This window comes from Pongo pygmaeus, chromosome 16 (genome assembly GCF_028885625.2).
Source record: "Pongo pygmaeus isolate AG05252 chromosome 16, NHGRI_mPonPyg2-v2.0_pri, whole genome shotgun sequence".
NCBI lineage: Eukaryota > Metazoa > Chordata > Mammalia > Primates > Hominidae > Pongo > Pongo pygmaeus.
In genome coordinates, this window is record NC_072389.2 from 105,355,403 (window position 1) to 105,377,682 (window position 22,280).

At 35.8% G+C, this 22,280-nt stretch overlaps 1 protein-coding gene across 26 annotated transcripts in view; it reads left to right on the top strand.

The window, feature by feature from the left end:
• The window catches only part of MEF2A (myocyte enhancer factor 2A), a 151,509-nt gene that overhangs the window by 41,271 nt on the left and 87,958 nt on the right, over window positions 1–22,280 (top strand). For 4 of the 26 annotated variants that reach the window (XM_063653032.1, XM_054450772.2, XM_063653038.1 and 1 more), the window contains exons 3-5: window positions 6,064–6,153; window positions 9,570–9,603; window positions 20,002–20,060. The exons of 13 other annotated variants lie outside the window; for them this stretch is intronic. The gene's annotated coding sequence lies outside the window, so the exon portion shown is untranslated. The remainder of the gene's footprint in view (window positions 1–6,063; window positions 6,154–9,569; window positions 9,604–20,001; window positions 20,061–22,280) is intronic. 9 more of the 26 variants (XM_063653033.1, XM_054450777.2, XM_063653036.1 and 6 more) reach the window with 3 other exon arrangements.

A 22,280-nucleotide genomic window follows, 5' to 3' on the forward strand; every position in this document is an offset into this window, starting at 1 on the left:
ACACATTATGTGTGATTCCACTGATATAAGGTGAAAACAAAACATGCAAAAATAAAACAGGTAAAATAAGCTATGATGTTTAGGGATCTGTGCTGATGCCGTGAAATGGAAAATGAATAACAACAACAACAAAAAAAGAGAGTTGCTACCACAATAATCAGGAAAATAGTTGACTCCTAGCTGTGGTGGAGGAGGGATTTAATGATTGTTGAATAGTGGGTGATTTTAGGAGTGCTCATATTCTCTAAGATCTGAATTGTAGCTTGAGTTTGTAATCAGTCCTTGAATTGTGAATTTTTGTTTTATGTATTTTTACATCTCTGATATATACTCAAAATCATATTTGACTGAATAAATATCGATAAGGTTAGACTTAGAGCAGCATTTATACACAGATTTGATTCAGATGATATGAAGTTAAAAGGTTTTAATATATTTGATATTTGAATCATGATGTAGAGAACCGAGATTATTTCTAGTAGTGATAATTCGTCTTTTTGTATGATTTAATTATTTGTAAAACATTTTTCCCCCAGTAGTTATGACATCCTGAGAAGTATTTGAGATAGGCATAAGTATCTGCATTTTACAAATGAGGGAGCATTAATTTTGAGAGTGAGTTGTTGGTGGTAGAGGATTAGAATCTCATTTTCATTTCTGTGCCTTGCCTTGCTGTATCCTTTATTTCTCTTTTGTGTCTCATGTGAAGACAGGATGTTGTTCTTTATGTAGGTGTAGTTAATCTGAGAATGAAAGAGCATGGATGGAGGGGCTCTCCTCTTAACAGGGCAGTTTACAAAGTCTCCTTTCTAATGATTTTCATAATACTATGCTTATCTCTAAGGAGTTCAAGGTGCCCTGTGATTATATCGTCAATTCTTATAATTTCCTGTAGGAGTTTTGAGCCATAGTCTTGCTGTGCTTTGTAGAAATGAATTGAGGTAGTACAAGACATGAATCACTGAAAATCAAATTATAATTCATTGATATATTTGATATTTTATAGACTGGTCATCCAGATAAAAATTTTGAAGTTAGTAGTTTGGATGATTTACCATGATCAACTAATGGTTTATGTAGTTTTAAAATAATCGTATGTCCTGTTTAAGGAAGCCCAACTTAAAAAAACTTTGAACTTCTTCAGCAGTTAAGTGAAGGGAGTGATTATTGACATTACAAAAAAAAATTACTTACAGCTTTAATCAAATTTAGTTAATTTCACTGTGAATGTAAGGTACTTGCACTATATTTGCTATTCATTGTATAAAACATGTTGCATATTTCACTAATAGGAATAGGCTGTAAACAGTTTACCCTTAAGCTTCTTTTATTTTTCAACATTCAGCTTTGAATGTCTCTAATCTAAAAACACTGTGTGGAAGCATACAAAAATATATAACTTGTTATTAATCAGAGAAATCCAAATTAAAATAGAAAGATGCCATCTTTTAAACAATGTTTTAGATTTTTAGATGAATTCTCCCCTCCTCCCATCCTGTTTTTGTTTTGGTGTATTGACTGTTTTACCTAAAACATAAAAAGTAAACACATGATAAAAAGTGATATTTTGGGCGAGCGTGGTGGCTTACGCCTGTAATGTCAGCATTTTGGGAGGCCGAGGTGGGTGGATCACCTGAGGTCAGGAGTTCGAGACCCAGCCTGGCCAACATGGTGAAACCCCATCTCTACTAAAAATACAAAAAGTTAGCTGGGCGTGATGGCAGTCGTCTGTAATCCCAGCTACTTGGGAGGCTGAGGCAGGGGAATCACTCGAACCCGAGATGTGGAGGTTGCAGTGAGTTGAGATCGTGCCATTGGACTCCAGCCAGTGAAACTCCATCTCAAAAAAAAAAAAAAAAAAAAAAAAAAGGTGCTATTTTGTTGTTTTGATTTTAGGCAAAGGTACCAATATTCAGTATTTCAGTTCTCTTAACTTTTCTAACAAGTAGATAGTTTAGAGGTGTCATAGCTAGACCACAGCTAGTCTTTGCGAAGTTGGAAAACGCCCCTCTGATTTTAAGTAAATAGTGGCTTCTGCTAGGGTTAAGGTGTTAGACAGTGGAAGACAAGTTGGCTTTCAGACCCCACCTGCTCACTCTTGGCCCCAGGCCCGTGTGCATGGCACGACGTTGTTCATAATGGCTTTGGGTCATAGTGATTTCTTGACCTCTTCTAGTTAGTAAGGGATTATTTTTCTCAATGCTGTGTGTATTTTTGTACGTTTATTGATCTTATTTCTTGAATCAGATGTTAGTATTTTTGAATTTTACCTAAAAATGTATAATAACCTAATTTAATTCAGAACTTCATAAAATTAGTGTGAGTATTTGTAGGGTGTGTTCTGCCTTTATGAAAGTTACATAAAGCCAAACTGCACTTTCAAGTAATGACCATAAGTCTATGAGCTTTATATTCAAAATACAGTTTATGTTTTTGTTATGGAATCATTTCTTTATAGCTGTGATTGTGTTCATACGACATAATGTTGTATTTTAAAAACGTATGATAATATAGCATGTACAATTCAGGCTCAAATGGAATACCTTAGTCATTTTCCATAAAATAACAGCTTATGATAGTCTCAGGCTAATTTAGAATTTGGATTTTGCCTAGATTTAATTGTAAACATTAATTAAAAAGTCTTAGTTTAGTGGGAACAAAGAAAAATTATCTTATATTAAAAGTAATTAGAAGATAATTCCATAAGGGTAAAGAATCTGCCATTGTGTTACAAATTATAGGATAATTCTCCTCAAGCTTGACAAAGAGAGTATACAGTATGAGTGGGTTTTTATTTATATATTTTATAAGAAAATATATGGCATCATTTTTGTGTGTGGAATGTAGTTGCCTTGTCTCATATTAAAATTGGGATTAAAACTAATTGGCATTTCTTGATTCTGGTTTTTCACTATCTTTTAGCAAAGTAGACAGCCACTTGGGTTTCTTACTTAGATCCATTTTTTTTCGTTCAGTATGAGTGGGTTTTTATTTATATATTTTATAAGAAAATATATGGCATCATTTTTGTGTGTGGAATGTAGTTGGCCTTGTCTCATATTAAAATTGGGATTAAAACTAATTGGCATTTCTTGATTCTGGTTTTTCACGATCTTTTAGCAAAGTAGACAGCCCCTTGGGTTTCTTACTTAGATCCATTTTTTTTCGTTCTAGTAGATACTATTTAGAGGACCCAGGGTATCATATTTAAATACAGTAAAAATTTTAAATTAACCATCTTTTATATTACCGGAAGTGTTTGAAATCAAGAATCGTGTAGAGCACTGGCAGTGAACAATCCAAAAATGAAATTATGAAAATTATATTTATAGTATTATCAAAATAATACAGTTCTTAGAAATAAATTTCACAAAAGACACAGAGTACCTGTACAGTGAAAACTACAAAGTATCATTGACAGAAATTAAAGAAGACCTAAATAAATGCAAAGACGTACCATCGTTATTGATTGGCAGATTTAATCTTGTTAAGATTACAGTCATCCCAAATTAATCAACATATTTAACACAATTCCTATCAAAGTCCAGCTGGTCTCCCTCCCCCCCCCAGAAATTGACAAACTGATCCTAAAATTTATACGGAAATTGAAGATACCTAGAATAGCCAAAACAATCTTTAAAAAGGATAAAGTTGGAGGCCTCCCACTTTTGAATTTGAGAATTTACTACAAAGCTACTGTAACCTAGACAGTATGTTACTGGCATAAGGATAAACAGATCAGTGGGACAGAATTAAGAGTCTAGAAATAAACCCATGCATTTATGGCCAATTGATTTTTTTAAATTTTTTTTTTTTTTTTTTTTTTTTTACAATGGTGCCAAGACAGTTCAATGGAGGGAAATAGCCTTTTTAACAAATGGTGTTCAGACCCCTAACACTATATACAAAAATTGGCTCAAAGTGGATCAAGTACTTAATGTAAGAGCTAAAACTATATAGGCTAAGTCTTCATGATCCTGAATTTGGCAATGGTTTCTTAGAAATAACATCAGAAGTAGAAATAACCAAAGAGGAAGTAGGTAAATTGGACTTCAGCAAAATTAAAAACATTTTGCTTCTAGGGACACTATCAAGAAAATGAGGCCGGGTGTGTTGGCTCATGCTTATAATCCCAGCACTTTGGGAGGCCGAGGTGGGTGGATCACTTGAGGTCAGGAGTTCGAGACCAACTTGGACAACATGATGAAACCCCATCCCTACTAAAAATACAGAAATTAGCCAGGCGTGGTGGCAGGGACTTGTAATCCCAGCTACTCAGGAGGCTGAGACAGGAGCATCACTTGAACTTGGGAGGTGGAGGTTGCAGTGAGCTGAGAATGTGCCACTGGACTCCAGCCTGGGTGACAGAACGAGACTCTGTCTCAAAAACAAAACAAAACAAAACTTGAGTGGGAGAAGGTATTTACAGATCATATATTTGTAAGCATTAGTATCCAGAATATATGAACTCTTACATCTCAACAATGAAAAGACAGTAACCCAACTTCAAAAAGGATTTTCTCCGAAGAAGATAAATAAATGACCAATAGGCACATGAAAAGATGCTTAATGTTATAGTTGTTAGGGAAATGCGGAATTAAAACCACAACATAAAACCACAGCAAGATACCACTTCACACCCACCAAGATGGCATAATAAAAAAGACAGAAAATAAGTGTTGGAGAGAATGTGGAGAAATTAGTATCCTCATACTTTGCTGGTGGGAATGTGAAATGCTTCAGACTCCTTAGCGAGTAGTCTGGTAGTTCCTCCAAAAGTTAAATGTTGTTACCATATGACCCAGCAATTCTGCTCCTAGCAATATATCTGGTAGAATTGAAAGTGTATGTCTGCACAAAAACTTGTGCACCATTATTCATAGCAGCATTATTCATAATAGTCAAAGTGGAATCAACTCAGATGTCCATCACCTGATGAATGGGTAAATGAAATGTGGTATGTCCATACAGTACAATATTATTCAGCCAAAAAAGAATGAAGTACTGATTAATGTTGTAACCTAGATGAACCTTGGAAACATCATGTTAAGTGAGAGAAGCCAGACGCAGAAAGCTACAGATTGTATAATTGTATATTTCCAGAATAGGCGAATTCCATAGAGACAGAAAGTAGATTAGTATTTGCTGGGGACTAGGGAGACGAAGGAATGGGGAATGCCCGCTAATGAGTATCAAATTTCTTTTTGGGATGATAAAAATGTTCTATAATTAGATAGTGTTAATAGTTGCACTGCTTTGTGAATACAATTTTTAAAAAAACACTGGGCCGGGCGCGGTGGCTCACGCCTGTAATCCCAGCACTTTGGGAGGCCGAGACGGGTGGATCACGAGGTCAGGAGATCGAGACTACCCTGGCTAACAGGGTGAAACCCTATTTCTACTAAAAAATACAAAAAAAATTAGCTGGACGTGGTGGTGGGCGCCTATAGTCCCAGCTACTCAGGAGGCTGAGGCAGGAGAATGGCATGAACCCGGGAGGCAGAGCTTGCAGTGAGCCGAGATCACACTGCTCACTCCAGCCTGGATGATAGAGTGAGACTCCGTCTCAGAAAAACAAACAAAACACTGAATTATTCACTTTTAAAAGGTGAGTTTTACGGTATATGAATACCATTCACATACCATATTTAAACTCAATTTAAAAATCATATAGAATTGAAGACACCACCCTGAACAACACAGTGGGACCCCATTTCTTCAAAAAACTTTTAAAAAAAATTAGCAGAGTCAGGGGCGTAGGAGAGGAGCTGAGATGAGAGGGTTCCTTGAGCCTAGGAGGTTGAACTATGATTGTGCTACTGCGTTCCAGTCTGGGTAACTGAGTGGAAACCCTGTCTTTAAAAAATAAATAAAGGAAAACAGTGGTGTACTTCTAATAAACTGCTATCAAACCTGGATACTTTTGACAGTGAGGGGTCTTACTTAATAATTACACCTGTCTCAGGTAAACCAGAATGTATGTTCTCCCTACTTTGGTGTATTGAAACTATTTTTCCTTCAGAAATATGAAGAATATAAAATTCTTCTCATATTCTTCTTTAGGAAGTGAAAAAAAAGGAAAAGACCAAGAAAGCCATGTAATTCAAGGAAACGGGAGAGAGAGATTTCTCTATGGAAATGAAGGCCATAAATGTGTGTATAAATTGCAGTGCGTAGATATAATGCAATCAGGACTTGATTCATTTGTATGATTTTGCTACTTCACTCTTGCACATAGCCAATCAGTGTTTGAATAAAGAGTGTAATATTGTAATATAATAAAACAGAGGCTGTGAACTAAAGACGTACATCATCATAATCTGTGGAGCTTCTAAAAAGTACTCTTGCTTGGATATTAGTCTCAATTATGATTTGATAGTTTTATTGTGGGGCTAGGGCAAGTTTGTGCATGCAGAGTATATGTTTTAGTTCCTCAATTGAATCTGGTATCCTTCTAAATTGAGAACCACTGCATTAGATCAGTGAGTTTTATTGATCCGTTTATTGAACTATCTAGTTATTATTGTTTTATGCAACAATAGTAAACGGCAGTAGGAACTGAGAGAACCTCAATCTAAACAATACACACTTTAACAGTCCCCCCACCCACCCCTCGTAGGGCCATCCCTGTGGGTAATCTAGCAATTGTGATTCCTCTAAGTCTTTAATAATTGAGATTGAGAGGAGTCATTTATTTCTCTTTTTTTAAAGGTACCTTGAAGCAGGAGTAGTAGTGGGAAGTAAGAAGCTCAAGTTCCTTTGCAAATGCTTGAAACTACAGTATATTCGTGGAAGGCAGGGAAAGGTTATCAGCGTTCATATGCAGAACAGGAGGGATTGGGAAATGGAGACCTTTGAGGAGGTCAGAACTCTTAAGTTAGCTGATAACTGCTCAAGGCATTTGTATTTTGACAGCCCATTGTAGCATCAGATAAATTGCCTTTTAACGGGGAACGTATTGCAATGTAGTGGTCCTTCCACATGCTCTAGTTTCCCTTGTGCAGCCATACACAACTTAGTAGAAATTGTTTTAATATTCTACTGCTGAAAAGTACCATAAACTCATGAAATTTGGGTTAGATGGCTCCTTGAAGGTTTTATCACATCAGTGACATTTTTGACCACTATTTAAATAGTTCCAGTGGTGATAATGTACTGTTATGGAAAAAGACATGATATTAGAGCCAAAATTTCAACTCTGCCTCCTAGTGTGACTTTGAGTGAGTACTGATTGTTTTTACTCGCAGTTGCTTCATTTAGAAAGTGTAACAGATGTCATCTACCTCACAGGGTTATTGTTACTGTTACATGAGATAATATATATTAAGGTCTAACACAGCTGCTGATAAACATAGAAGATATTTAATAAATACTAAATTACCTTCCCTTCTGCAGTTCAGTGAAGAATAACTTCTTTTTTTTGGAGATGAGGTCTACTATGTTGCTCAGGCTGGTCTTGAACTTCTGAGCTCAAGTGATCCCTCGCTTCACCCTCCCAAAGTGCTAGGATTACAGGCGTGAGTCACCGCGCCAAGCCCAACAATAACTTACAACTCCAAAAAATTGGTTCTTAGAGAATGTCCAACAGCCTGGGCTTGTGAAATCTCATACTTTGACTTTTGCTTTCATTTGTTAAGCAACTATGGTAGCAGCTGAGGTTATAGGAGTAAATACAACAGACTTGATCTTCCCCCTTGGTTACAGTTTGATTGGGGGAAAAGAAATCAAACATTTAATTGTATAAGGAAGTAATTACAGTTGAGGTAAATGCCATGAGAGAGAAGTACAGTCTGTTAGGAAAGTGCATTAGAAATCCTACCATAGTTTGGATGTTAGGGAACATTTCCTTGAGGAAATAATGGTAATACTGAGACACAAAGGATGGTAGGACTGTCAGTAAGGAGAACGGCTTGGGCTAAGAGCTACTGAGAGAGAGCAAGGTGGTAGTATGTATGAAAGCCCTGAAACAGAAAGGAGTTAGGAGCTTTCTAAGGACATAGCAGCTTGTGTCAAGAAGCTTGCTGGGCAGGAGGAAGTGTGGCATGGAATGAGGAGTTCCGTGAGTAGAGGAGTGGCGGGATAAGGCCGAGCCTTACAGGCCATGTTAAAGGCTTGGGCTTTTAAGAACAGTGACAAGTGACATGATTATATTGGCACGTTAAAAGGTTGCTGTAATGAAAATGAGGAAATTGCATTGGAGGGAAATAAAAGTGCCTGCTGAGACCAGTTAGGGGGCTGTTGCAGTGGTTAGGCTAAAGGTGAACAGTGGCTGGTACAGAAAAGGAACAGGCTTGGTGTGTTTGGTTTAACAAGATGTTGGGTTTTGAGATACTTGTAGGGTATCTAAGTTGAGTAGTTGAGAATGTGGTTGGATATAGCCAGTTAGGCTAGTGAGGTAGCTCTGGCTGAGGCCTTTGCAGTAGGCCGATAAGCTGAGTGTCTGGTATTTGTCTTTTTTGCAGACTTAACAGCAACTTGAGTGCATGTGTTGTGAGTATTTTTATACTCATTGTTTTACAGTTTTTAATATTAAGTAATGATTATCACTTTATTAAGTAGTGGTTATTGCATTACTTTACAGTTTTTAGTATTAAGTACTGGTAATAATAATGGCCAACATTATTGAGCACGTGTGCAGATTACTAGGCCAAATACTTTATATGTGTTATCTCTTAATCTTTACAAGCTTATGAGCATTATTGTTAGTTCAGTATTTTAAAGATTTGGCATCTGAAGCTTAGAGAAATTGAGTAACTTCCTCAAGGCAACCCATGTAGTAAGAGGTGGAGCTGAGGTTTGAATCCAGGCGGGCGTGCTGCAGACCCTGTCCTGTCAACTACTACCATATGGCACTTCTCTGTGAAATTCGAACCAACCAGACAAACCAAACAGAATGACTGAGAGACCGTTTATTATTGAACTTGTATGGAAGACCTGTGTGTACTACACATTGTGCTATAGGTGATTTGATACAGTCTCTTATTTACATCAACATTCACATGGCCTGTGAAGTATGGTTTTTGCCTCATTTTAAAAATGAAAAAACTGTGGCTGAGCAAGTAAGTGAGTTGGTCAAGATCACTAATAGCTATTTAGTGGAACTTGGATTCAAAATGGACTCTTGTGTGTTATACTACTTAAAAATAAAAACTGTTGACTTAAAAATAAGAAAATTTCACAGGGGGAACACAACTAGCTTTCCTGGTTCCCATATATCAAGCCCCAGTCAGACTAGTTCTTAAAAAAAATAGATCTCAGTGTTTAAAATTATAGATTGAACTTAGAGAACAAATAGCTGAGAAAATTGAACTACTTAAAAATAAGTAATAGGTATTTTACATGTATACAAAGTAAAGACTTTATTAAAATTATTTTGGAAAAGATATGAGAAAATATTTTCTAGGAAATGTGTATCCATTTTATAATATCTGTGAATAGATTAGACAAAATTACAATATTGATGACTAGTTTTTTTTGTCAATAGTTAATTGTTAGCATTTGTATAGGACTGCATCTTGATCTTGCTGTATTCACTCTGTCCTTTAAAATTTCTTCTGTTTCTTCCTTAGTTTTGAGAAGACAAACGGAAATTAAGTCAATGAGGTAACATATTATAATGCATCTTAAATATTGGGTTCTTTTAGCATCAGAGTTAAGACTCATCTTACCAGTACTTTCTACTGCCTACTAAAAATTAATGAGAGGCAATTAAGCATAGTATTAACAGTGTAGCTCCTTTGGGATCTGGTTTTTTGAATACTCTGTTTTCAGTAAGCCCTTTGCAGAGAGATTTAGTCTTAGGTGTATACTAAAATAAATATATATGTATATCACCTATCATGTGCCTTCCACTTTTTTACTGATAGTTGATGATGAGGGACATCTTTTGGGTACCGAATACCTGTAAAGTAGTGTTATATTTGATTTTCTTTTGGTTGATGGGTACACCATTAAGAGCTGTGGCCATGGGGCTTCTTTTTACAGTAAGAAAAAGCCTATCTCCTGATGCTAGCAGAACCTGTCTGAAACAGATAATTGGATTTTGATTGGTTGGCTGGATGTGAGAGACTTTTGAAGCAGTCTTATAAGGTGCTTTTGATTTTAGGAAGCCAGATCAACAAGTTACTCTTCTACTGTCTCCTGCCTTGTCTTTGTTACAGTCATTTATTTGTCTTTTTTCATGTGATTATGATCTCTGTATCTTATAAGAATTGCTTGCTCTTCTTTGAATGCTATCTTCTGTCACCCAGCACTGCTGTTCAGCAGTTTTTGAGGACTTAACTCACACATCATCTTTTCTTATAAAGACTGCCATACTGAGTTACTTACAGGATATCAGAAACAGTCAACTTCAGAACTGTATGAGAAGTTTCATTTTTAAGGCCATTTATGTGTTTGGTTTTTTTTTTTTTTTTTTTTGGTATGGTCTGTATTTATTTGTAAGGTATCTTTGCTTTCTATTTCTAGCTTTCTGTATCATCTGGCATTTTGACTTAGATGATTTTGGTCTTCTTGACACTTTAGATATGTTATTAGTACAGTTTTTATGGCTAGAATAGAAAATATAAGATGAAATGACAGAGCAGAGAAAGAATATTTATGATTTGACATGAAAATGACCTACCTAAAACATTTTTGAATGATCTATAATCTTCTTGTCCTTTTGGGAACAGATTATAATCAGCTCTTAAATTATCAGCTTGTATGTATCAGGATACTTTCTGCTGCAAGTAACAGAGAGGCTAATCAAAACAGGAAAGATTTTACCATCTCATATTATGAGAAGTACAGTAGGGTGGTTCCAGGGTTGGTTAACTCCAGTCCCTCTTTCATCTTTTCTTTATTTTCATTTTCTTCTACTCTTTCATTCTAAATTTTTTTTTGTTAAATTGCCCATAACTATTAGCGTAGTCTCTAAGCAGTGTGTGGTTGACATAAACTGTGTTTATGCCCGTGGGGAGAAGAAGCAGTAGTCATAGGCTTCTTTGCTCTGAATTGTTTCTAATGATTCTAGTGTATTTTCTGTTTCATCTTTTATTCTCATAGTTGAACCCAAAGGAATATGAATTGTTGCCTAGATACCTAACAGTGTTTATTTGTAAATTACTTGTAAACATTTAATGAAATGAACTTTAAAAAAGCACAGAAAATCAGTGTTTCTCTCTGTAGTCAGAAGCTCCACAGACAATAAAGCATCCTGTCAGTAAATCCATTGCGCTTACTGTGTGATGTCCCTTGAGTTGTAAAACATACTCATCTTTGCTTGGCAGAAATTATAATCTTCAATTAATATTACATATTACATTTTTAGAAGTGCTTTATAGATATTAGAAACATGGAATATTAGAGCTATGTTACCCTAAGAAGGATCGAGAATCACTTGTGTAGTATTTTGGCTGGAACAATCCTAAAGTGAGGAATATTCTATATAATGACTGGCTTATATTCTTGAAAATGTCAGTGTCACGAAAGAGAAAGGCTGAGAAACTGCTCTAGATTACAGGAGACTAAAGAGACTGACAACTAAATGTGATATATGATCCTCAATTGATCCTGTTACTGAAGAGGGTAAAAAATGCCCTAAAGAACGTTATTGGGATAAGTTACAAAGTTGCAATTATGGCCTGCACTTTAAAGTATTGCGGCAATGTTGTATTTATTGAATTTGATAACTGTGATGTGGTTATCTTTATATTAGAGAATATTCTTCTTAGGAAATTTCGACTTTAAATATTGAGGTGTAAAGGGCGTGATATATGCAACTTACCCACAAGCGGTTCAGAATAATACATTTATTTATCTGTTTATATAGATGTGTAGTACGTATACACATAAACATATCCATGAGGGTGAGAAGAGAGAGAATGAAAGTTAATGAAAAATGTTAAAAATTGGTGAATCTAGGTAGTAGGCAGGCATTCTCTATACTGTTCTTGTAACTTTTCACTAAGTTTGAAATTATTTTTAAAATACAAAGTTAAAGTTAAAAGTTGTAAGTTAAAAAGTAAAATAAAAACAGTTTTTCTAAATGGTTGCAAATATGAGTATACTTGCTAAAGACAAGCTTTACATTTTAAGGCATGTGTGAAATCTAAATTGTGAAAGGATAGGTATACTGGATCTAGGAAGATCTGCATTCCAAAATATGAGCAAATAGGAGGTGGCAGCACTTGAAGCTTGAAAGATTGTAACACCTCTGGCATGGCTATTGAGGATGGAAGCGGGAAGGAGGGAGAGAACCAGGCTGTGAGAGCGGTGGTAGGTTTATGTCGCTAGGGTTTGTAGTCAACGCTCCTTTGGCAGCAGTGAGATGAGGATTTCTGTGGTAGGGCTGGGCAAGTAGCAGCCAGACTCCTTACCTTGGGGAGAGCCCTGGATCTACGGTCCCTGGGCAAGGCTGGTGCATTGCGCCTCAGACTAGCTGCTCCGAAAACCAAGGCAGGGCTTTAGCTTCTCACCCTCTCATGAAGGCAGCAGAATACAGCGGTTGGAGTGCTCTTCTGGAATAACACAGACCTGAGTTGTCTTGGCTCCAGTATTTAGCATCTGCGACCTTGGCGAGGTGATATTTACAGCCTAGGCTTCAGTTATTTTTCAGATTTAAAATGGGGATAATAATACTGCCTGTCTCATAAAGAGGTTGTAAGAATTTAAAAAGTTATGTGTAAAGTGTATTGCTGTTGTTACTGTGCAGCAGGGCCCTAGAAAACCTTTATTTCTCCATTCAGCCAACTGATTACTCATTTTGTTTTCAGGTCATAAATATTAACATCATAAATGTTAATGTGTTCTATACCATGATTGAAAATGTGTGTGTTAGTATTGTAGTAATACTGTCTTTTGGACCCCTTTCTTCAAAATATTTGCAAATGTATGGTATTTTATTCTGGCCTCATGTGGTACATATAATGCATATGATTGGATTTTCCTGTTATAAAGAGTCACTTTTACTTAGAAATTGTCAGGTACCAAAGGTTATACAACTAGTTTAGTGACAGGTTTGGGGCTGGGATCCAGGTTTTCTCACTTGGCTTGCAGTAAACCTTCTCAGTCAGATTGTGAAGAAAGAGTAACTGGAAATTGCACAAGATAGTAGAGTAGAAACAACATTTCAGTAATGTTTAAAGTTAATCCTTGAATGTTTCCTGGCATTCAGGATGTTTTTCTTCTTAATTTTAAAAGCATCCATTAGTTCTTGTTTTGTAGTAACTTTTTTTCTTGCCACGACAATGGTGTGTATTTTAGAAAAAATGAAAATAATTTTTTAAATTGCCTTTAAGTTACTATTTTAAATAACTTGAATATATGCTGCTAGTCTTTTATCTGTGAACACAATATCTACAGAACTTTTTTGACTTTTATTTTTGGTTCAGGGGTATGTGTGTATGTTTGTTACATGAGTAAATTGCGTGTCACTAGGGTTTTGTGTGTGAATATTCATGTCACCCAAATAATAAGCACAGTAGGTGATAGTTTTTCAGTCTTTACCCACCTCTTACGCTCCTCCCTCTAGTAGTCTCCAGTGTTTGTTGTTCTCAACTTTGTGTCTATATACACTCAATGTTTAGCTCTCACTTATAAATGAGAACATGTGGTATTTGGTTTTCTGTTCCTGTGGTAATTCGCTTAGGATGATGACTTCCAGCTGCCTCCATGTTGCTGCAAAGGACATTATTTTGTTCTTTTTATGACTGTAGTGTTCCATGGTGTATATGCATCACATTTTCTTTATCCATTCCACTGTTGATGGATATCTAGGTTGATTCTATGTCTTTGCTATCGTGAATAGTGTTATGATAAAACATACATGTGTCTTTTTGGTAGATTAGTTTATTTTCCTTTGGGTATATACCCAATAATGAAATTGCTGGGTCAAATGGTAGTTCTGTTTTAAGTTCTTTGAGAAATCTCCAAACTGCTCTCCACAGTGGCTAAACTAATTTACATTCTCACCAACAGTGTGTAAATATTCCCCTTTCTCTGTAACCTCACAAACATCTTTTTTTTTTTGGAGACTGAGTCTCGCTCTGTCCCCCAGGCTGAAGTGCAGTGATGTGATCTCGGTTCACTGCAACCTCTGCCTCCAGGTTCAAGTGATTCTCATACCTCAGCCTCCCGAGTAGCTGGGATTACAGGCGCCTGCCACCATGCCTGACTGATGTTTATATTTTTAGTAGAGATGGAGTTCACCATGTTGGCCAGGCTGGTCTCGAACTCCGGACCTCAGGTAATCTACCCTCCTCGGCCTCCCAAAGCGCTGGGATTACAGGCGTGAGCCACTGCGCCCGGCCAACCTCACCAATGTCTATCTACAGAATATTTAAAAACAAAACTAGAACTACATTTTTCCTACCCACAACAATACATTGTGAACATTTATTGTACAGTGTTCAGCCTTTTTAATGGCTACAGTGTTGTATGGACAGGCCACCTCTGTAGGCTTCTATATTATTCCCCTGCCACGTATTCACTCTTTTGCTTGTGTTGGGATGAACGTCCTTATTTGTATATATTTCTCATTTTTTTTTCTTAGACTAAATTCTTGAAAGTAGAATGGATTTTTCATGGGAAGCTGAAATTCATTTCTTTTTGAAATACTAAGTTTTTAAATGTTGCCCAAATCGTTTAAAAACTTTACATCTACAGGATGATTTGGGGGCCATTCATTTGCAACAGTAGTAAGTGTTTCTGTTCCTTGGGGCTGAGTTTGCTGTTTTCATTTTACACTTTGTCCCTTTAATATTGTCGATATGCCCAAGACTCCCGATGCTTATTTTTAGCCCTGATGTGTGAGTCTCATGTCTAGTTTCCTATTTGACATTTTCACCCGTCCATGACCATCTCCAGTTAGGAAATTAAATCCTGAAGTTCTTTTAAAAAAGTAGTAGATCCTTAAAGATTTTCTTTTGATAGAGATGCCTGTTTATTTCTTAAAAGAGTTCAGTTGTTGATTGTACATAATCATTTTTATTCCAAAAATCATTTGCTAGTTTAAAAAAGTTTTTAATGTGTAGTTGATTGGCCAGAGTCATCAAAATGGGGTGTTCTGATGAACTCAGTGATTGGTGTTAATGAGGACTCAGTTTAAAAAGTAAAGTTTACCCCCTATTTAAAGTCCATGCTCTTAAAATATTTATTTACTTAAGCAACAAGTTTCTTTAAAACAGTAAGGAAAATTGAGTTTAAAAGACTGTGAACATTTGTGATCAGTATTAGTACTAAATTGGTCTGAATATGAGTGCTAGATTCTATGATATCTTTTAAATTAAGACAGTAGAGCCCATATTGGGAATGTTTTTAAAAATCTGGTTCCTGATTTTTTAAAAACATGACAGATTTTTTTCAGTTACCTGAGTATTCAGTTTAAAGTAATTTTTTCCTGCATTCCTGTTGCCTGAATAACAGATATAGGACTTGCGATTTAATTAGAGAGATTCTTTTTTCCCTCCTAGGAAAAGATAATATTAGTTTATGTGAGAAATGCCCATCTGTTTTCTAAAGGTAGATTTTAAATGTTGCCATTTTGAGTAAAACTCCTTTAGCTTTACCATATTGAAAAATCAGTACTTGCATGATTTAAAAAGTTAGTGGTTAGCTTGAATTAATAAAATCTGACTCCTGGAATTATTTGAAAGATATATGCATTTTTTTCAGTACTTGAATGTTTTGAAATTATATGTAAATTTTTTGAAATTGTTTGAAATTTGTAAAACATACTTAACATAGAATTTACCACTTTAACCCTTTTAAAGTATATAGGTTAGTGGCATTAAATCAGTACACATTGCTGTACAACCATCACTACCATCCTTCTTTAGGATGTTTTCTTTTTCTTTTTTTTTTCTTTTTTGAGATGGAGTCTCGCTCTGTCACCCAGGCTGGAGTGCAGTGGTGTGATCTTGGCTCACTGCAAGCTCCACCTCCCGGGTTCATGCCATTCTCTTGCCTCAGCCTCCCTAATAGCTGGGACTACAGGCGCCGCCACCACACCCGGCTAATTTTTTTTTGTATTTTTAGTAGAGACAGGGTTTCACCGTGTTAGTCAGGATGGTCTCGATCTCCTGACCTCATGATCCACCCGCCTCAGCCTCCCAAAGTGCTGAGATTACAGGCGTGAGCCACCGCGCCCGGCCAGGATGTTTTCATCTTCTCAAACTGAAACTCTGTACTCATTACACAGTGACACCCTCCTCTTGACCCTCCCTGCAACCCCTAGCAACTAACTACCATTCTGCTTTATGTCTCTGAATTTGACTACTTTAGGTACTTCATACCAATGGACTCATTAGTAGATTGGTCCTTTTGTGATTGGTTTATTTCCCTTACCTAATGTCTTCAAGGTTCATCTCTGTTGCAGCATGTGACAGGATTTCCTTCTTTTTTAATGCTGAATAATATTCCATTGTATGTATGTACCACCTTTTGTTTATTCTCCCACAGGTGGACATGCAGGTTGCTTCCACCTTTTGACTATTGTGGATAATGCTTCTATGAACATTGGTGTACGGATATCTGAGTTCCTGCTTTAAGTTTTTTTGATTATATGTCTAAAAGTGGAATTCTTGGATCAGATGGCAATTCTATATTTATTTTTCTGAGCAAATGCCGTACTGTTTTCCATAGCAGCTGTACTATTTTACATTCCCAAGAACAGTGCACAAGTGTTCCAGTTTTCCACACCCATGCTAGTGCTTGCTGTTCTGTTTCTTAATAGCCATTCGAATGGTTGTGAAATGGCATTTCATTGTGGCTTTGACTTGCATTTCCTAATGATTAGTGATGTTGAGCATCTTTTCATATGCTTATTGAACATTGGTTTATCTTTGGTGAAATGTCTATTCAAGTCCTTTGCCCATTTTTAAATTAGGTTATGTTTTTGTTGCTTTTGAGTTTTTAAATATATTCTGGATATTAATCTTGTATCAAATACATGATCTGCCTTTTTTTTTTTTTTAATTGAGGCAGAGTTTCGCCCTTGTTGCCCAGGCTGGAGTGCAATGGTACGATCATGGCTCACTGCAACCTCTGCTTCCTGGGTTCAAGTGATTCTACTGCCTCAGCCTCCCAAGTAGCTGGGATTACAGGCATGTAATCCCACCAACCCGGCTAATGTTTTGTATATAATGGAGATGAGGTTTCACTATGTTGGTCAGGCTAGTCTTGAACTCCTGACCTCAGGTGATCCACCCACCTCGACCTCCCAAAGTGCTGGGATTACAGGCATGAGCCACCACGCCCGGCCATGATCTGCAATTATTATCTTTCATTTGGGGTTGCTGTTTTACTCTGTTGATAGTGCGCTTTGATGCACAGAAGTTTTTAATTTTGATAAAATCTAATTTTTTTGTTGTTGTTGTTGATTGTCCTTTTGGTGTTGTGACTAAGAAATTATTGCCAAATCCAACATCTTGAAGCTTTTGCTGTATGTTTTCTTTCTAAGAGTTTATAGTTTTAGTAGTTGGGTTTAAATCTTTGATCCATTTTGATTTAACTTTTGTATATGGTGTTAGATAAATATCCAACTTTATTCTTTTCTAGGTAGATATCCCATTTTACCAGCACCATTTGTTGAAAAGACTGTCCTCCATTGAATGGTCTTAGCATCCTTTTTGAAAATCATTTGACCATATGTGAGGGTTTATTTCCGGGTTCTCTATTCTATTCCACTGTCTTTATGTCTGTCTTTATGCCAGTACCACACTGTTTTGATTACTGTAGCATTATAGTAAATTTTGAAATCAGGTGTGAGTCCTTCACCTTTGTTCTTTTTCAAGATTATTTTGGCTATTTGGAGTCCCTTGAGATTTCATATGAGTTTTAGGGTGACCGTTTCTATTTCTGCAAAAATATCATTGGGATTTAATAGAGATTGCATTGAGTTTGTAGATCCCTTTGGGCAGTATTGATATCTTAATAACATGATCTTGCAATCTATGAATATAAGACATCTTTCCATTTGTTTATGTCTTTATTCTTTCATCAGTGTTTTTTAGTTTTTAGTGTGCAAGCTTTTCACCTTCACCTCCTTGTTTCATTTTCTAAGTTCAGATGATACCCAACTTACAGTGGTTTGACTTACGATGTTTCAACTTTACAGTGTTGTGAAAGCAATATGCATTCAGTAGAAACCATACTTCAGTACAGTATTGAATTAATTACATGAGGTAGTCAACACTTTATTTTAAAATAGCTTTGTATTAGATGGTTTTGCTCAACTAGACTAATGTAAGTGTTCTGAGCACGTTTAAGATAGCATAGGCTAGGCTATGATGTTTGGTAGGTTAGGTGTATTAAATGCATTTTTGACTTAGGATATTTTCAATTTGTGGTGGTTTTATAGGGATTTAACCCCATCATAAGTCAAGTAGCATCTGTATTCTCTTTGATTCCATTGTAAATTGAATTTTCTTGTTTCATATTGTTCATTGTTAATATGTAGAACTGCAGCTGGTTTGTGTGTTGATTTTGTATTCTGCTACTTTACTAAATTTATTAGTTCTACCATTTCTTTTGTAGAATCTTTAAGAGTTTTCTACGTATAAGGTCATGCTTGCTCATGAAAGGATTCTAGGGGACAAAAGACATCATGTCATCTTAAAACAGATATTTATACTTCTTTTTTTCTAATTTGGATGCCTTTATTTCTTTTTCTTGTCTAATAGCTCTAGCTAGTACTTCCATTACAGTGTTGAATAGAAGTGGTGAAAGTGGTCATCCATATCTCATCCCTGATCTTAGAGGAAAGGCTTTCAGTCCTTGATCATTGAATATGATGTTAGCTGTGGAATTTTTATATATAGTATTTATTATGATGAAGTAGTTTCCTTCTTTTCCTAGTTTGGTTGAGTGTTTTTATCATAAAAGGGTGTTGTGTTTTGTCAAATCCTTTTTCAGTACTAATTTAGATGATTATGTTTTTTCCCCCTTTATTCTCTTATGTGGTGTGTCACATTGGTTTTAGTATGTTGAAACATCCTTGCATTGCAGGAATAAATCCCACTTGATCACCATTATAATCCTTTTAATATTCGGTAGAATTCAGTTTGCTAGTATTTTATTGAGGGTTTTTATGTCTATTCATAGGGTATATTGGTCTATAGTTTTCTTGTTGTATCTTTGATTTTGGTATTAGGGCAATATTGACCTCATAGAATGAGTTAGAAAGATGTTCCTCCCTCTTCAGTTTTTTGGAAGAGTTTGAGGAGGATTGGTGTTAGTTCTTTAATTGTGTGGTAGAATTCATCAATGAAGCCATTGAGTCTAAAGCTCTTCTTTGTCAGGAGGTTTTTAATTACCAATTCAATCTCCTTACTAGTTATTGCTCTATTCAGCTCTTTTTTATTTCTTTGCGATTCAGTCTTGGTAGTTCTAGAAACCTTTTGTGTTTCTAGGAGTTTGTCCATTTTATCTAGGTTATCCCAGTTGTTGGTATATAGCTGTTTATAGTACCCTCTTACAGTCTCGTTTATTTCTATAGAGTAAGTTGTAATGCCTCCACTTTCATTTCTGATTTTAGTAATTTTGAGTCTTCTCTTTTTCTTCCTAGTCAGTCTAGCTAAAGGTTTGTCAATTTTGTTAATCGTTTTGAAGAATCAACTTTTGGCTTTGTTGATTTTTTTTTCTGTTGTTTTTCTGTTATCTATTTCATTTATCTCTGCTCTCAAATTTGTTATTTCCTGCTTTCTGCTAGCTTTGAGTTTTCCTTTGGGGGAAAATCACAGCATCTTAATTTTTATGGCTTTATATAGTATGTGTGTCTTTTAGCTTTATCATTCAAGGTTTTCTTGGCTATTCTTTCACCTTTGTATTTCCAAATGAATTTTAGAATCAGCTTATCAATTTCCACATACAATAAGAGAGAACCCGCTGATATGTTGATAGGGTTTGCATTCAGTCTGTACATGAATTTGGGGAGAATTAACATCTTTATAAAGTTGAAACTTCTGAAATTCTGCAAATATAGGTTTGCTTATTATTTTCTACATTTTAAATTTCTCTTAGGATCAAGACAAGCAAAGTTATCTAACCGAGAGTGAAGATGACTGATGCATGTTGGAGATGTAAGCAGGAGAATATGGCATAAAATAATCAACAAAGAATTGGGAAATGGAAGGTTTCTGGAAATGGAAGATTGTAATATGAAGGGAATATTTGAGGTTTAAGGTTCATGACCTTCATGAACTTAAAGTGAGATTAATTGGCTTGATTGGCATGCTAATTTTTTTCATTTAGCCATATTTAGCTACATGGAAGCTGGTCTTCAGGGGTCAGATTTTGCAACAAAATGGAGGCAAGGGATTGGAACCAAAAGGAGGTGAGGGTGTGAAAATTTAACTGGATAAGGAGGATGGTAAGGAACACGAAGTGGGTTAGGGCCAGTGAAAAAGTGGGAGTTTGAGATCAGCCTGGCCAACATGGTGAACCCCACCTCTACTAAAAATACAAAAATTAGCTGAACATGATGGTGGTTGCCTATAGTCCCAGGTACTCGGGAGGCTGAGGCAGGAGAATCACATGAACCCAGGAGGTAGAGGTTGCAGTGAGCCAAGATCACGCCACTGCACTCCAGCCTGGGCGACAGAGTGAGACTCTATCTCAAAAAAAAAAAAAAAAAATGACTTGCTGTAATTGTAGACTTGACTTAGTTTTTTTGGTGTTGGCTTTATATATAGGCATACCCTGTTTCTTAGCTGAAGTTTATTTAGGAAAAGTGTATTTTTACATCGCAAAACTCAGTAGTCTAACAAACTGGTATATGTGAAAAGTCACAAATTATATTCCAAGTATAGTTTGTAGAATATTAGAATTACATTTAGGCATTTTGAAGGATGTAAAGGGAATGTGCATCTCTGATGTTGCTGGCAATAAGCAAGACATTACAATATTAGAAGCCTTTGAGCCATTGTCTTCCATGTGTGTTTGTGCTAAACATTTTTCTAATTGCCTTTCATATTTAGCCCTTATTTTTGCTTAGATTTGTAGAATGCACAAAAAAGTTGAGGAAGTGTTAAATTGTGGAGAAGGAAAAAAAGCCAGTGAGAAAGTAACTGCATATGAAGTCATGTAGTAAGCATTTTACATCCCTTAGCCATGGTAATTTACTATAAAAGGGGATTTTTGTGTGGGTTGAATTTTAAAAGAGAAATGATTGAGGATTATGGTTGATGTGTAACATATTATAATTTTTCCCTACTTGAAATAATGGGAAATAAATTTCTGGTTATGGTTTTTGCACAGAATATCTGATTTTCAGGAGCAGATTCCTAACTGTAAGTGTTGTTAGGTACACTCAGATTTAGAATTGATATGTCTTCCTGGTGAATTGAACTTTTATTGTTTTGAAGTATCCTTCTGTATCTATCCATGCAATCCATGTATATGTATCTAGTGTCTGCCTCCTGCATTCAAGTTTACTATGATAGCCACACAACTTTCTTTTGGTTTGTGTTTTACGTGGTGTGTCTTTCACTATGCTTTTACTTTTTTTCTGTATCCCTATATTTAAGATGTGTCCTCTGTAATCATCATATAATTGGGGTTTGTTTTTTTAAATCCACTTCTATTATCTTCTTTTAAAAATTGAGGTTTAGTTTAATCCTATTTAATGTAATTACTTACATATTTGGATTAAATCTGTCATCTCTCTGTTTGCTTTCTATTTGTCTTTCCTTTCTTGCCTTCTTTTGGGTTATTTATTAATCCATTTTTCCCCCTCTTAGCTATTTGTACTTTTACTGTTCTTGCCATAGTTTCCCAAGAGATTACCACATGCATCCTTGACTTATTGAGGTCTAAGGTAAATGAGCATTTTTTCCACTTCCTAATCAATGAAAGGATTTTAGGACACTTCTGTTTCATTTTGCTATCCCCCCTATTATGTACTATTACTGTTATGTATTGTAACATTTGAAATCCCACAAAGTATTACTGTTTAGTCAGTATTCCTTTCTTCCTTTGGAGTTACTCACTGAACCCTCTCAACCCTGTTCATTGCACTTCATCTTTTGTGCATATCCAAGCTGTATTTAGGGTTCTTTTTTCTTTCTACTTGAAAAAGTCCCTTCAATATTTCTGATAACAGACTCTTGTTTGTTTGCCTTAAAGTTGCCTCTCTATTTTGCCTTCATTTCAGAAGGATTTTTTTTTTTTGTCAGATACAAAATTTTGGTTTGGCATTTCCCCACCAGCACTTTGAAGATACCATTCCACTGTCTTCTGGCTTTTATTATTTGGGAAAAGTCAGCTAGCTGTAACTCTTATTGTTGCTTCTTGAAGTTCAT